The following is a 16,756-nucleotide window of genomic DNA, read 5'->3' as shown; positions in this document are numbered from 1 at the left end:
GCTCCCCTGGTCTGGCATCTTACCTGATTTGAGAATACTATTGAACAGAGTAGTTAACCACATGACTCCTTCCTCCCCCAGACACTTCCACACCTCGATGGGTATGTTGTCTGGGCCAACCGCCTTAGACCTTCCCATCCTCCTAAGTGCATCATTCACCTCTTCTCGTGTGATCCGTCGGCAGTAGCAGTTATTCGATTGTTGTCGTTGAAAGTTTGTGTTGTCATGTTCTTCTTGGTAAGCTCTCCCATTGTTAAAAAGATTGTGGAAGTAGGTTTGCCATCTTAGCTTGATGTCCTGCTCCTTGACTAGTACATGCCCATCTGTATCCTTTATGAACTTCACCGGTCCTAGATCTTGCCTTCTACGCTCCCTGGCTTTGGCAATCTTAAACATAGCATGTTCCCCCTCTTTTGTTTCTAGACTTTCATACATCCGTTTAAAGGCCGCCTTCTTTGCTTCCGCCACTGCCTTCTTCGCCTCTATCTTGGCCGTTTTGTAGTTGTCCCTCAATTCCACTCGCTCCTCCTTATTCGTGCACCTCATTAGCTCCCTAAAACATCCTTGTTTGTCCCTTATCTTGTCTTGCACTGCGTCATTCCACCACCAAGACTCCTTATGCCCACTTGTCTTTCCTGTTGTGACCCCGAGAGTCTCCTTTGCTACTTGGATGATCTTTGTCTCCATAGCTTCCCATATATGAGTTGAGTCCCCATTTAGTCGAGCCCGCGTATGCAGTATGAGTTTATCCTTAAACAGTAGGAGATTTTCGTCCTTCAAATTTCCCCATCGAATTCTCGGCGTACCTTTCTTCTCTCGAACAGTCAGCTTATTTCTGAAGGCTATATCTGTCACTAGTAGTCGATGTTGAGTCACAACTGCCTCCCCAGGTATGACTTTGCAGTCCTTCCACCAACGTCGGTCTCCTTGCCTCATCAAAAGGTAGTCAATTTGCGTGTCGCGTCCGCTACTGCTAAAAGCTATTAAATGAGAATCTTGTTTCCTAAAATAAGAATTTATAATACCTAGGTCATGTGCCACCGCAAACTCTAGAAGATCTGTTCCGGTCTCATTCCTATCACCAAAACCGAAACCCCCATGTACGGCTTGAAAACCATCGTTAGCCTTACCAATGTGTCCATTAAAATCACCTCCTATGCAAATCCTCTCCCCCCTAGGTATGCCCCCTACCACTGCGTCTAGGCAATCCCAAAATTCTCTCTTTTCCTGATCCCCTAGGCCTACATGAGGCGCGTAGGCGGAGACTACTGCCACTACTTCCTCTCCTAGTACTAATTTCAACACCATAATCCTGTCATTATGTCTTATCACCTCCACCACACTAGTGTGTATTTCCTTAGCCACTAGAAACCCCACTCTATTCATAGCTCCATCAGACCCCGAGTACCACAACTTATACCCATTACACTCAGCCCCTCTATGTCCTTTCCACTTAGTCTCCTGGAGGCATGCTATCTGAACCCTACGTCTTTTAAGCACATCCACCAATTCTAGCAACTTACCATTTAATGTTCCTACATTCCAAGAAGCCAAACGCAATATACGCTCCCTATCTTTACTCTTTCCTACACCCCTCGTTTCAGGACATGGTCTCAAGTAATAGTCATGGTTCCTACGCTCTATGGTTGCAACTAATCACACAAACACAAGCAATAGAACACCAAATCAATAATAATAATAATAATAGTAACAGAAACTAATAATAATAATAATAATAGTGTGTAGCAATAACAATAATAATCAAGGGATCTTAAAATGAAAATAAACTCCAAAGATCCGGATCACGTATGTTCTAATGATAATAATAATAATAATAATAATAATAATAATAATAATAATAATAGTGAGAAAGGAACGAGTATACCGTGAAGATGATGAAGACAGATACAGCTCAACGGCAGCCAGGTTACAAGAAGCTCACTCTTTTGCTTTGGGACCCCCAACGGCAGCAAAAATAATAATAATTGCGCACACAAAAATAATAATAATAATAATAATAATAATAATAATGATAATAATAATAATAATAATACCCACAATAATAATAGTAATAATGCTACAAGTTACAGATCTGGTTTATTCAATATTAACAAAAAAACGAAAATTAATAAAAAAATCTTAATTAAACAGATTTTCGGAGAAAACAATAAAAAAATAAATTAAAAGATCAATAATAAAACTGTTTAAAAAAATCTAAAATTGGCTGCAAAATGGGTGTATGTACACTGTACAGTATGTGAAATTTTGTCTACAATCAAAGTGGTTTTAGGGGGAAAACGAAAATCAAACCTTTCTGATATGCAATGAATTTGTATAATAATATTTCCATCCAAGTATTCAAAACATGATCTTTGCAGCCAAGCACTACCGAACCATAAAGTAGCATCAAATAATCAAATATAAATAACTAATACCTTGAACTCACGATTGACTGAACAACTGTGTAACTTTATTATAAATATAAATTGGTCGATAGCTGAATACCAACTCATAAACCAAATTGATTTGCTGCAAGCGAGTTTGGGAAACCATAATTTGGTTGTTCAATAGTAAAAACAGAATTCTATATCTCTACCACTCTATATTCGGTTTCTAATTAGTATACGTTGAGAAAACATAGAAATTAAATCTTTAGGTAGTATTCTGAATAAAAAAACAGTTTCAAGAAACAACAAATCTTTCATATTAAAACTAGCAATAACAGCTCAAGAATTTGTGAATCACTAACAGTTCAAAAGAAACATAATTTCGCACATTATAATTAGCTGGCAAACCCTAATTTTGGGAAAATATTACAGAACCAAAGATTGTAAGAAAAATGACGTACCTTCACAAGTGTGCAACAATGGGATCATATGAAAAACCCTGATTAAAAGGGAGAAGGATGCAGAGAAGAGGAAAGCTCAAATAGGGAAATTTATGATTGGCAAATTAAGTAGAAAAAATTTGGTCGGCTAATTGCAAAGGAGTTACAGAATTTCAGAGGCTGTAGATTTTATGATGGTCTAATAATAGGCCACGTGGCACAGTATGAAAATCCCAAAACAGACGTTTGCTTTTATAGATGTAGGGTAGTAAAGCTGCCCACGGGTCCCTATATATAACCCGTGGATTATCACTGAGCATCCGCGAAAGGAACCCGTGGGCCAGAACATAACTTGCAATCAAGAGACACGCCTCACGGGTCTTCAATACAACCCATAGATTACCATTGAGCATCCGCGAGAGGAACCTATGAGTCACACAAAGGACCCATCACACGTTAGGTCCCTACGTGATATGAAAGAGCAGTTGTAACAAACTACTTCTAGAAGATTTCCTCAATACCCCTTGATAGCGACATCGCCCAATGGAAAGACAACACCTGGACACGTAATGGCCATTCCACAAACGTGCACAGATAATGGCCATCCCACAAACGTGACCAGACTGTCACATCCTATAAATGCTCGACACGTGTCCATTCGGGTGAAAGAGGAATATCTTGATAGTGACAACTCCACCAATCACCTTCCCCACCTTCGGCTATAAATACTAAGGTCATCTCCTTGAGGTATTCATTCACTCCCACATGCTCTAAGCAATTACTTGTATTCGTATCGATTCTCCGATCAGTACAGTACTTATTCTCACGCCGGAGAGTGGTTACGGGAAGACCCCCCATCGTGTCCTTCCCTTGACAAGACTCACGGTGTTCTGTTTTGCTGGCAGTGGGCTGGAATCTGACGTCGTCGTATCATCAGTAGATTCACACTTGGGGTAAACCTAGGTTCGGACTATCTAGTTCGGACTTGTGTTTCTTCATTGATGCCATCATGTTTTTGCTAGAAATATGGTCTTTTGAAATTTGGAAGCTTTTGTGATCTGAAAGATGAGTCAGAGCCAACAATTGCCAACAGTTACTCCGGTGTAAGACCGACGGGTTGAAACCCTTGATGACCCAGTCCTTGAAGGAGGACGAACGTTGATGGAACCTCGTCGGAACAACCGAACTCCGGTTCTGGAAGATAGAGCCGGAGAGTTCCTCAGGTTCGAAGATGTTGCACCTCGTCGGAACAATCGAACTCCAGTTTTGGAAGACAGAGACAGAGAGTTCCTAAGGTTTGAAGACATTGAACCTCGCCGGACCACTCGAACTCCGGTTCTGGAAGACGGAACCGGAGACTTTTCCAGACTTGAAGGTGACGAAACAAGAGTTCGTTACCAAACCAGATCTAGAAAAGCTACACTTACTCCTGACGAGTGGTATCAGCAGGAAAAACAAAGGTTGAATGAGGAGTACGAAAGAAGGGTAAAAAGTAGTCAATTGCAAGCCAGAACCCTGACTTATGACTCGCCACCTCCTCCACCACCACCGGTTAATCAGCGTACTCAAGACCTCCCAGAAATGGAGGATGTTGCCAAGTCACCTGGCCGTACACTCGAGGGAAGTCGTGGCAGAGGTCATCCGGCCGAGTGAGTGCCATCCCGCAAATTCGTGTATGGTCAGAGTCACCACCCTTCCCGGGGATAAATAGACTTCACTTATCAAGATGACAGCTATGCAAGTGAAGAAAGTTGGGCATACGGTAGGGAAGGTACCAGGCGGCTGCGGACGATGGTTAAGCACACTTAATACTGTAGTGATGTTGAGGACGATTTCACCAAACCTTATCGGCCCCCCGCTTTCACCGAGAAATCTAAATTCATCCCTCGCATCGCTACTGCCCCATTCCCCATGAAACGTCAAAATACCAAGCAACTTGGGGAAGTATAACGGGATGACTGATCCGGGTGATCACCTGTTAAACTTTACCGCAGTTGGAGGTGTTAGCGGGTTGACACTACCATACTGGTGCCACATGTTCGCCCTAGCCCTGACAGGGGCAGCGAGAGAATGGTTTGAGAAGCTTCCCGATGGACAGATAAAGAGTTGGGATGACCTGGAGGCCAAGTTCTCACAGCATTTTAGCCAGCAGCGCAAGCACACACGTGACCTTTCGGAGATCCTTAACGTGGTTCACCGCGATAATGAATCTACTAAAAACTTTATCACCAGGTTCAACAACGAGAGTTTGAGCATTGGAGGTATAAGTGAAGATATGCTAAGGGGAGCGTTTAGACAGAATGTGCGGAGTAACGATCTGATCTGCTGCCAAACAGGAAGGGACGGAATGCCTAAAACCTGGGATGGGACCATGTCCGCAGCCAAGGTCTTCGCGGTTACTGAAAAAACTCTTAGGGCGAGAAACACCAAAGTCATAGGTGAAGACAGAAGCTAAGAGTGATCATCCCCAGAAAGAAGAAAGGGGTTCGATCTGGTCGAGGATTCAACCCCCTGAGGCGTCCTCCAAGAAATTTGATGCTAGATCAATAACTGTTCAAAAGCAAAAAGACTGTAAGACGGGGAAGCATGAGCAACAACATTGACCCCCTTGAAAAAGACTTTGTCGAAAATACTGACTACAGAAAACATTGAGTTCAGGAAACCACAGCCATTAACCAGGTGGGTGAACTTGAACCGAAGCAAGCATTGCATGTTTCACGATGATATCGGGCATGAAACTAATGACCGCGTGAGCCTGCGAAACGAGAGTGAATCCGCAATCAAGTCTGGCAAGCTTAAACATCTACTAAAAAACGTGCGACAAGGTCTATGGAAGCATGCAGCTCCCGCAGATAAAGGTCTGCCAAACAAACAGATTAAAAACCTAAACGTTCAGATGATTTAGGGCAAACCAGTACGAAGAAACAAGAGGATGGAAATTGAATATGATGAATGGAAAAGCGAACCAGTCGTTTTTCCAAAGGTTAAAGGAGGTCCATGTATGAAACAACCTTAAATTATTACAGCTTTTTTCGGACACTATCGGTCCTAGTACCTCTTCTTTGACACTGGGAGCACATCCGATATAATGTACGAGCAATACTTTGAGCAGCTTGAGGATGAAGACAAAGCACGTTTAAAGCCCGTCTGCGCCCCTTGTCTCCGAATTCGGGTATGAAGTTATGCATCCTAAAGGAGTCATAACATTTCCAGTCACACTCAGTGATGGAATTCATACGAGGACTGAAGACGTTGAGTTCTTAGTCCTGCCCGCGAGGTCCAAACATGATATCATTTTGGGGCGCGAAGCGATTGGTGACTTCAATGCCAATCCTTTAACAGTGCATAGTGCAGTCGGCGTGCCCACAAGAACTGGGATAGCCATCATCCAGGTTAATAAACATTGCTATGCGATGGAAGGGTCAAAACCCGCAAAAGTTCCCAAGAATATGGCGAGGATGGAGCCAGAATGTGTCGTTAATCCAAAACATCTAGAACAGACCGTTACCATCGGAGCAACCATTTCGGAGACAATGCGGGTCTTTCTAAAACAGCTGCTGGTCAAGAGCGTGGATGTTTTCGCTTAGACACCTTCAGACATGACAGGTGTCCCAAGAGAAATATCTGAACATCGGCTAAGGGTCAACCCTGCTTATACGCCGATCGTGCAAAAGAAGAGAAAAATGGGGCTCAAGCAAACTAAAGCCGTGAACGAGCAAGTTCAAGACTTATTACGCGCGGGGATCATTCGCGAGATCTAGTACTAAACTTGGGTTGCGAACCCGGTAATGGTCCCCAAGAGTAATGGCTCGTGGCGCATGTGTATAGACTTCAAGGATCTTAACAATGCGTGCCCAAAGGATTGTTTTCCGCTCCCAGAAATTGATTTGAAGGTCGATGCAGTGGCACCCTTCAAATTTAAGTGCTTTTTGGATGCCTATAAAGGGTATCATCTGTCACACCCCGTTAGGCGATTTGCGGAAGTGTAAAACAGTAATGTAACAGACACAACTGGTATCAAATACATTGTTCATAAAAAAACATTATTAACTAATTTACAATATATTACATTGTTCTAACATCTTTTACAAACTAGGTGATACAATCAAAACTAATTCGTCTACTACTTCACTTCTAACTCGAATGCTCACAACATCGATCACAATCCAAACGTAAGCAATTTACTCCACTTTTCTAATTACCTGAAAAACATGTTAAAAACAGGTCAACTACGAATAGTTGGTGAGTTTCACAAGTTTTAACGAAATCAGTTCTGCGTACCACATAGTCATAGTTAGTATGTACGCGCGTGTGTAAAAATTGTATTTACATTTGTATACATGTACATCTATATCTTTGTATGTGCATATGTATGTGTATACGTTCATGATATAGTTTTTGAAATTTACAATAAAATCGTGACTGTTCGTTCGTACTATGTACTTCTGTTTTTCACGTACAATCAACCACTATGGCCCCTATTCCGCCCACAACGGTTTCGTGTAACATCAACCACTGTGGCCCCCCTTCCGCCCACAACGGTTCCATGTAAAATCAAACATTACACAGTGTATACACAAATAATTAGTATTTTCTACACTATAGTATTTCCTACGCCTATCCACATAGTATGCATGTATATATATATATACATATACACATATAATATATCTCATGTATCATCAATCTCTATGGATCCCCTTCCGCCCACAATATGCATAATCACATTATTTTCTTAGTATTCATGTCATAATCAAGTTAGTTTGTTATTTGCAGCAGAACTTGGCTCATAGGCCATACTCAACTTTAGTTTATTAAGTTGCAGCAGAACTTGGCAGATAGGCCATACTCAACTTTAGTTTGTTACTATTATGGCCCCCTTTCCGCCCACAATAGCCTCAAGGCATCACAGACCATGCTATACCTATGGCCTTCATAGACCATGTTATTCCCCAATTTGTTAGATTTAATATTTCATAGCGTGTTCGTATAGACATATGGTCACGTGATATTCATAATGTTTTGACATTCGTACCGTCTTCATCTAGTTTATCTATTAATCATGTTATTCACCTTTCATCAGCATGTAGTCATTTATTATGTTTATAGGGATTTTCGTATAAAAGCGTTCAGATAATTTATATCCTGAACCGTTTTCAGATAGATAATGTATATAAACATGCTTTTCACCCCAAAAGTTCGTAAACAGCTTGAAAAGAGGGGGTCATGAAACTCACGGTTTTGTAGGCACTCAGTGCGAGGTCAGCTTGGGGTTCGTTTCCCTTGTTATCACTTAGTCCCTATAGTCAATATTTTAATAATATTAATATTTTAATCTTATTATAATCTTTATACTAAGATGGGCTGTATAACTAGTCTGGGTGTGGCTGTAACACCCAGAAAGTGTCAATAGACTTAGATTGTGATGTTGTTAAATGTCTAATGTTTAAAATCGAACTTGGCTCAGTTTCCCCGTTTCACCAGCTGGGCCAAGTTGCTCGTTTGCGCGTTTGGAAAACATGTATGGGACGTAAACTTGGGTAAACGTGTTGGATGATAAAATGATTAAGTTATAAAGAAAGATCACAATTTTGGGGTCTGGATTCGCTACGGGGCTCGTTCCCGTTTATTCAGTTTGATTTGAAGAAAAATGCGCACAATCTATCCAAATTGTCCGGATTTCTCACAAAAATATCGTTTTTACATAATTAATCTGAAAATATGCTTTTTGATCACTCTTGATGTAATGATATTCTAACAAGTCTTTAATCACAACCCCGTCGGTTTTTATCAAAATCGAATTTGCTTAACATTCAAATTAGCACAACTAATTATCCGTTTATCATTAAATTATGAAAATTTAGACACTTATCATTTAAAATATGTAGATTTTTATAAAAATATTTCTGAAATTATTTACTGATTTATTAATTTATAAAAAATTATTTTATACGCTACATTAAGCCCGAAAATCGTCCGTTTATAAAAAACGATTTCCAAAAATTCTGAAAAAATTCTTGAGTTAACAAAATATATCCCAAAACAACATGTAGCAATTACAGAAGCTAACAATCAAGCCAAATACCTTTTTTGAGCCGAAAACGATCATGAAAATCCAAATAAACGCGAACGCAAAAAACTTACTTAGGGTTTTTCAAATGAACCCAAATTTCATATGTAATCCTATTATACCAAATCAGAATTCACCACAAAATTTCATAATATTTCAAACATTTTAGGGTGTGTTTGGGATTCCTTATTTAAGGTAAAAAGGCCTTTTTATGATAAGTTAAATAGGTCTTAAGGCTTTTTAATAAGGAGTTTTCAAGAAAGTGTTTGAATTAACATAAGACAATAAGTTGTTTTTTTAGATGTAAAATGACCAAAAAGGATATTTTTGTATTAGTGAATAAGTTGGGTGGAATGGAACTTGGAACGGTGTAATGGGTATTCTAATCCTATAAAAAGATAAGTTAACAAAAGCCAACTTATTGAAAACCCTTATTTTGGCTTTGTTGATAAGGAGATTTGGAAAAGGCCTTATGTGTTCCCAAACACTTTTTTAACACAAAAAGGACTTATTCATCCATCATAAGTCATAAGGAGAGGAAAATAAGGAATCCCAAACACACCCTTAGGTATTTTTCCCAAATAAAAGCCCCTATTCAGTAATAAATTTGCCAAATATTCTCGGATAGTTAAAAAATTACCAAATTTGGACAGAGACTCAATCCTATGGTCCCTAATGTCCCTACAAAATTTTACTAGCTAACAATAAGCACATCATAGCCTTAACCTAAACAGCCAGTAATCGAGCATTACTGCATTACCTTTGCGGTTTTCGCCCATTTTCGCTCTCTTAATCCAATTTCCGGGTTCTCGTGCTTCTATATAAGCTAAGTAAAGGTCCGATATCACAAACCAAGCATGTATCATCAAGAGACCAGTCATGAAAGTTAGGGTTCTAAACCAAACTTTTGAACCGTAAAAACATCGTTTAAACCCTCTAATCCGTGTTTATGGCCAAAAAAGAGTATGATTCTGACTCCTAACCGTGTGTATAATCAAAACATGTTTTTGGACCACTTTTAAGGTTTTTGCATGGTTAGGAATGATTTTTGGTAGTTATACTATGTTTATATAAGATTAAACATGATTAAACAAAGATTAAATGGTCAAAATAATTAGATTTACCTTGGTTTTTGGTTGTGTTTTATGAGGATCAGCTGGAAATTCCAGAAATTGAAAGAACCAATGGCTTAAAATATCTTGACTTGGTATATATATATATATATATATAATAAGACGTAGGGGGTTTCTACTTGTGGCCAGACCTAAGGGCCCCCCCTGGGCCTTGTTTTGATCCATTTCTCTTGATTTACAAGTCCGTACGTTAAATGCTTAGTCCTAATTTATATCATGTTCGGTTTTTGGCGCGAAAAATATATCGGGTATGACAAACAGTGCGAAAACGGGTGTTTTTCGGCCATTTTATTGTAAATTTAGAAAAACATATCATTTGTTTGTAAAAATTGAAAATATTTTCACGGGTTGGTTAAAACATTCCCAATAAGTGTTTTGTAAGTCTTTTTGGCTTAACGGATGATACAATGCTTGTTTGGTAACTATCTTTCGCGTTTAAACCCATAGCGGGTAGTTAAACGAGCATGTTTTCGTTTAACTGGTTTGCTATCGAACTAAGGCCATAATATTAATATGGTGGCCTATATTAAATGTATATCACTTATAGATGCCCCTGGGATATCCGGGTCATAACTAGACCTATTAGGTTATTCGTTTGTTCGTTACGCAATAAGCGGTTAAACGCTTATTTGATTTGTAAGTACCAAGGTGTATCCAGTTTTTTCACAAATGTCACATCATCAGATTTGAATGGCGACTCGTGACGAAGATAGGACAGCTTTTCGAACTGATCAAAGTACTCTTTGCTACAAAATGATGCCATTTGGCCTAAAAGACGCATGAGCCAGCGTTTGATGGATAATACATTCCGGGAGCAGATTGGGAAGAATTTGGAAGTCTACATGGATGACTTGGTGATTAAAAGCGTGGAGGAAGACCAGATGTTTAGAGACATCGAAGTTGTTTTCTCCACGTTGAGGAAAATCAATATGAAGCTCAACCCTTCAAAATGCTCTTTTGGCATGGAGGAAGGAAAGTTTCTTGAGGTGATCGTGATAGGGGAAGGGTTCAAAGCAAACCCGGACAAGGTCCAAGAGATTTCCCGGATACCTTCCCCATTCTTGTTGAAAGAAGTTCAAACAACGAATGGTAGATTGGTAGCTTTGAATAGATTCCTAGCGAATCACGCTACCAAATAGTACCCCTTCGTGTCCACATTACGCAATTGCGTGAAGAAAGCACACTTCAAATGGACACCGAAGGTTGAAAAAGCGTTCCAGGAGGTAAAGAAATGTCTATTGGAACTCCCAACATTGACCGCCCCTCACGCGGGAGAGCCTCTAACACTTTACCTTTCCGTGTTTGATATCGCGGTAGGGGAAATCTTGTTGACGGATTGGAAGACAGTCCAAACGCCAATATACTATGTCAGTAGAACATTGGCGGATGCCGAAACCCGGTATTTGATGCTGGAGAAGTTGGTGCTGGCGTTAGTATACACGGCATGAAGAGTGAAGAGGTACTTCCAGGGCCACCCCATACACATACTGACCGATTACAAGCTAAAGAATGTATTGGCTAAACCAGAATTATCGGGGAGACTGGCCAAATGGGCAATCGAACTGGGGGAACACTCAATAGAGTATAAACCCAGACCTGCGATAAAAGGTCAGGTGCTGCAAGATTTTGTTACAGAGGTGTCAACAGAAAAAATCCAAGAATGCATATATGAACAACAACCCCTAGTTCCGTCGGAAGAAAGCCAAAAATGGGTTTTGTTCACGAATGGAGCGTCAAGTGGGGAAGGATCAGGCGCGTGCCTGAGACTCATCAACCCAGACGGCCAGGAATTCACTAACGCCATAAAGTTGAATTTCAAGAGCACATACAACGAGGCAAAGTACGAAGCATTTTTGGCAGGCCTGAGAACTTGTAAGACCCCGAATCCCGGGAATCCTACAGTTGGTAATCACGTCCACAAATTCACAAAAATTTAAATCCAAACGATTCGTTTTATTTAAAACAAGTTCAGAGTAAATAACAGCGGAAAAAGTGTAAGTATTTAAATATCCCAAACACGGGTACAGGTGTCCAAAATCAAATGTAAATAAAATATTTGTTTTATTTGAATTTCTCGACCAGAAATGCCTTCAACCTCCCGAGTAGCATCCAGCACGTCCAAGCGGTAGCATCCACTTCTTAACCTGAAAGTCAATCTAACATACACACAAAGTCAGCTTGAGCTGAGTGAGTTCAAGTTTTCCTAAACGACATTCATTAAAAATTTAAATTCCATAAGTTTGAAATGTAGTGGAAAATCATGAGACCATAAAATCATAAATAGCCTTTCTTAACCAATTCATAAGTGAATAAAACATTAAACATCTTTTCACACAACACGGGCCTCCTCACCCCGGGTCTTCCCCGAGTAATATATTTGACCCGGCCACGGTTTAACAAAACCGTTAAAATCATGCAACACGAGCCTCCTCACCCCGGGTCATCCCCAAGTAATACATTTGACTCGGTCACAGTTTAATAAAACAAAATCACGCAACACGAGCCTCCTCACCCCCGGTCATCCCTAAGTAATATATTTGACTCGGTCACAGTTTAATAAAACAAAATCACGCAACACGAGCCTCCTCACCCCGGGTCATCCCCAAGTAATATATTTGACTCGGTCGCGGTTTAACATCCAAACACGTGATACGGGCCTCCTCACCCCGGGTCTTCCCCAAGTAATATATTTGACCCGACCACGGTTCATACATCCAAGCACGTGATACGGGCCTCCTCACCCCGGGTCTTCCCCAAGTAATATATTTGACCCGATCACGGCTCAACATCAACGGGCCTCTTCACCATGGGATTTTAAAACCCATGTAATATATTTGACCCGCCAAAATAATGGTCACGTCACACGGGCCTCTCCACCACGGGTACAACCCGAGTAATATATATGACCCGGCCGTGAATCACCATGCACACACACATCAATAAGCCTATATACATCATTCTTAGTCACGAGGAACTAAATATCATTACACAATCGTAGGCTATAAGGTAACACATCCTCATACGTACATACATACCTCCATATATACATACATATATATTCCTACATAAATAAATATATATATATATATATATATATATATCATCCCATACAGGAACTAAGTAGATAAGTCTACTCATATTCAATTACTACCAAGTCTGCTAATGTCCTCGAGTCTAGACCATCAATAGTGTATGTAATCTTAAGGACACAAGACCATGAACGAGTCTAAAATATCCTAAGGCATATAAAATAATTCAAATATAGCTTTCAAAATGCACCATCACGAGTGAGACCATGTAAAACTATTCAAATCATTGTAACGAGTAAAATCGTTTAAAATTGTATTTCGGTGTGTATGCTAGCCCAAAACGTAAAAGAGTAAAAAGGGCATCATGAACTCACATGAATCAACCGAACACCTGCAATGAGCTAGGAAATCCCTAAGTGCACAATCACAAGTGTAACATCTGCCCCGATCCGACCCGACCCAGGTACCCGTTTCCCTTATCCGATCTCTTTCTTTTATGATTTAATATTTATTTATACTTATATTTTATTTTTAATAATAAAACATATTTCCTTCCCGCCTCTCTCTCTCTTTCTTTCCGCCGTCCCGTCCCTCTCCTCCTCTCTTTCCGCCTTCTTTTCCCTCTTGTCGCCGTCCCGCCCTTACGCCTTGTTTCCCTCTTTCTTCTAACTCTTTGCTTGTCCTTTGTTCCTTCCCGCCTAAGGTTGTCTGCGCAGCTCCACGCGCCAGACTCCTTACATGGAAGCCTGCGTGAAGACATCTTGTTCCTGCGATGCGTGAAGAGAACTCTTCTCGCAGCGCGCTAAGAATGCATGTTCTTCCCGCAATGCGCTAAGAATGTATGTTCTTCCCGCGATGCGCTTAGAATTCCAGGTTCTTCACGCAGCGCGCTAAGGATGTGATTCTTCCCGCAGTGCGCTAAGGATTGTTGTGCCAGCCTTCGCGCTCGTGCACTCAGCCTTCCCGCGCTTAACCCTTGTATCTTCTGTTTATTCTAGCCGTTTGCTTTTGTAAATGTCTTTTCCTCTGAGCTGTTGACCTAACCTATCTAATGTCTGAATAGTTACTTTCGGCGCAGCATGCGTACCAACCCCATTGGTTGGTAGAAAAAGTGACTGACATTATCTTTTGAGATCTGCTTTTGCCATGCTTGACCAGTACCTTTATCTGAACCGCCCATGCTTTTTTTTTACTGTTCCCTGACAGCTTTATCTTGCCCCTGCAGCTGCCATATCTTTTGATATCTTTTGTTATCTTTTGTTTTGTCTTGTTCTGTTTGTCTTGGAATCTTTTCCCTTTTTTCTGGATTTATGTCTCCTAGGGTTTCTCTATAAATAATAGTATTATTTTTCCTAACACTACACACACAAAACACTTACTCTCCCCTGACCTCCTCCTTGCTCTCTCTGCCGCCTCCCTCTCTGCCTCCGTTTTCTCCTCTCCTCTGCCCTGTTTTCCGGTAATATACTATATTTAATAACTTATTAATTATGCTAACTTGTAATCAAGACTTAAAACCAATCATTAAAACAATAATCTTTAATTATAGGTTATCTTGTGCTTGTTTAAAGTTGGTTCTTGCTTTACCTTACACCGCACCGATTATCAAGTGAGTAATCTCGTACCTAATCCCTTTTTGCTTTTAATGTTTTGGGATGTTCATGTGTTCATACAAACTTAGAGTCTTAAACTTGTTTATGAACTTTAGTCGCGCAGTATCCCATGTGTTGAGGACGTAGACTTGGCTGTTTATTTGTATGTGTGGATCATTAACCGTCTTGTCGGTCTATTCCGCAGTTTTCATGGTACCATTAGATGAACACGGGAGAACATTCGTTTATGATTTTCTCTTTTGTTACACTTGCACAGTTAGTCTTGTTTGTGAGCTCAATTGAGAGCACTGGCAGTCTTGTCTCTTAGAGTTGGTCCCAATCAGATTACACCCTTGTTGAAAACCAGACATACACATGTTGCGCGCAGATTTATGATTTTCTATGTATTGTATTAAACTTGATTTCTCACCAACACGCAAGTGTTTGACGTTTATTTTAACACATGATCAGGTTTGCAGTAGCTGTTTTGGAGCTTGTGGACACGTAGGACGTTTTCACTTTTGGACCTAGAATTAAAATGTATCAAGACACGTTAATGTTGTTCGAATGTTATAATTTATAATATATTAATTTATGTTTGATTTTTGTTCTTTATTTTCCCCGCTGCGCGTGCGCGATAAAATGTGTATTAATAAATATTGACACCAATAGTGTCGCGAGTAATGAAGCAATATGTGGCGCCCCGATGTATAATCCGCCTTTGGTCGGGGTGTTACAGATTGGTATCAGAGCTCGTTGACTTTAGGATAGGTGGTTAGACGTAACGGCCTAGAATACCTAAGAGTCCCTTCTCGCGCATGAGAGAAATCTCATGTTTGCGCGCTTATTGTTAATTACTCGTTATTTATGAATATGCTCGCGCTTGCGCAGTATATGATTTTATGTTTTATTCCGCGATATTTCGATTTTTGTGAATTTCGATTTTTATTGATGTTACTTACATATTCGTTTGTTGGGATTGAAAATCCGAAAAGTCATGGTGATACATGAATAGTTGATTTTCAATTTCCATTTACGATTATGTTCTGAGGTTGGAGACTTGAAAAGTCATGGTGATACATGAATTGTCAACCTCCAATACTCATTTTCTTGTATGTTTTATATTGAGGATTGAAAAGTCATGGTGATACATGAATCGTCAATCTCCAATACTCGTTTGCTCGTATATTTTAAATTGGGAATTCGGAAAGTCATGGTGATACATGAATTGTCGATTCTTGATTCGAAATTGTTACCTTTATTAAGTCTGCATTTAGGGTCATTTAATCTACTTTAACTTTTGATAGCATCTAACTCCGTGAAACCAAGCTTTATAAGATTAAAACTTTGCGATAAAAACCAAGATATTAACTAAAATCAAAATTTTTATAGAATGCCTCCGCTATCTCGCCGATTTCAGAGAAGAGAAGCCTCGCGCATGCGTAGACAGCAACGTTCCCAGGAAATGGCCGCCGCGATAGCCCAAGCCTTGAGCCAAAACAATACCTCGAGTTATAACATTAAGTCCTTTAACGCGGGTAACCCTCCAAAGTTCACAGGTCTTGAAGGAGCCACCGTGATGCTCCAATGGCTCGAAAAGATTGAAAACACTTTCCTCCATACCCAATGCCCCTCAGACAGACGAACCCTATATGCTTCCAGCGTCCTGGAATCCAGAGCGCTTACATGGTGGAATGGAGTAGCTCATGCGCGTGGCGCAGAGGCTGCTTCTAGCATGACATGGGAGGAATTCAAGGAAATTCTTACGCGAGAATTCTGCCCTCCCAACGAAGTTAAGCGCCTGGAGGAAGAATTCTGGAACTTGAAGCAATACAGTGGCGAAGCGCGCGAGTACGCGACGCGCTTCCACGAGCTAAGCTTACTGGTCCCTCACCTTGTTACCCCTTCACGCCGAGCAATCGAGAAATTCCTTGGGGGTCTCCCCATGGAAATTCAAGATTCTGTATGGGCCAGAAACCCAGTAACCCTCTCTGACGCCATTGAGTTGGCCGCTGTGCTCAGCGACAACCATGTCAGAGCAGGAACCCTGTTCCTGCGGGGAACTGAGAAGACCAAACTCACCAAGACTGCCCCTGAACCAACAG

The sequence above is a fragment of the Bidens hawaiensis genome, unplaced genomic scaffold (genome assembly GCF_021521415.1).
Source record: "Bidens hawaiensis isolate Kalapana, Puna unplaced genomic scaffold, B.hawaiensis_p1.1 tig00000904_1, whole genome shotgun sequence".
NCBI lineage: Eukaryota > Viridiplantae > Streptophyta > Magnoliopsida > Asterales > Asteraceae > Bidens > Bidens hawaiensis.
The sequence above is the reverse complement of the archived record's forward strand: the minus strand, read 5'-3'. Positions refer to the sequence as shown.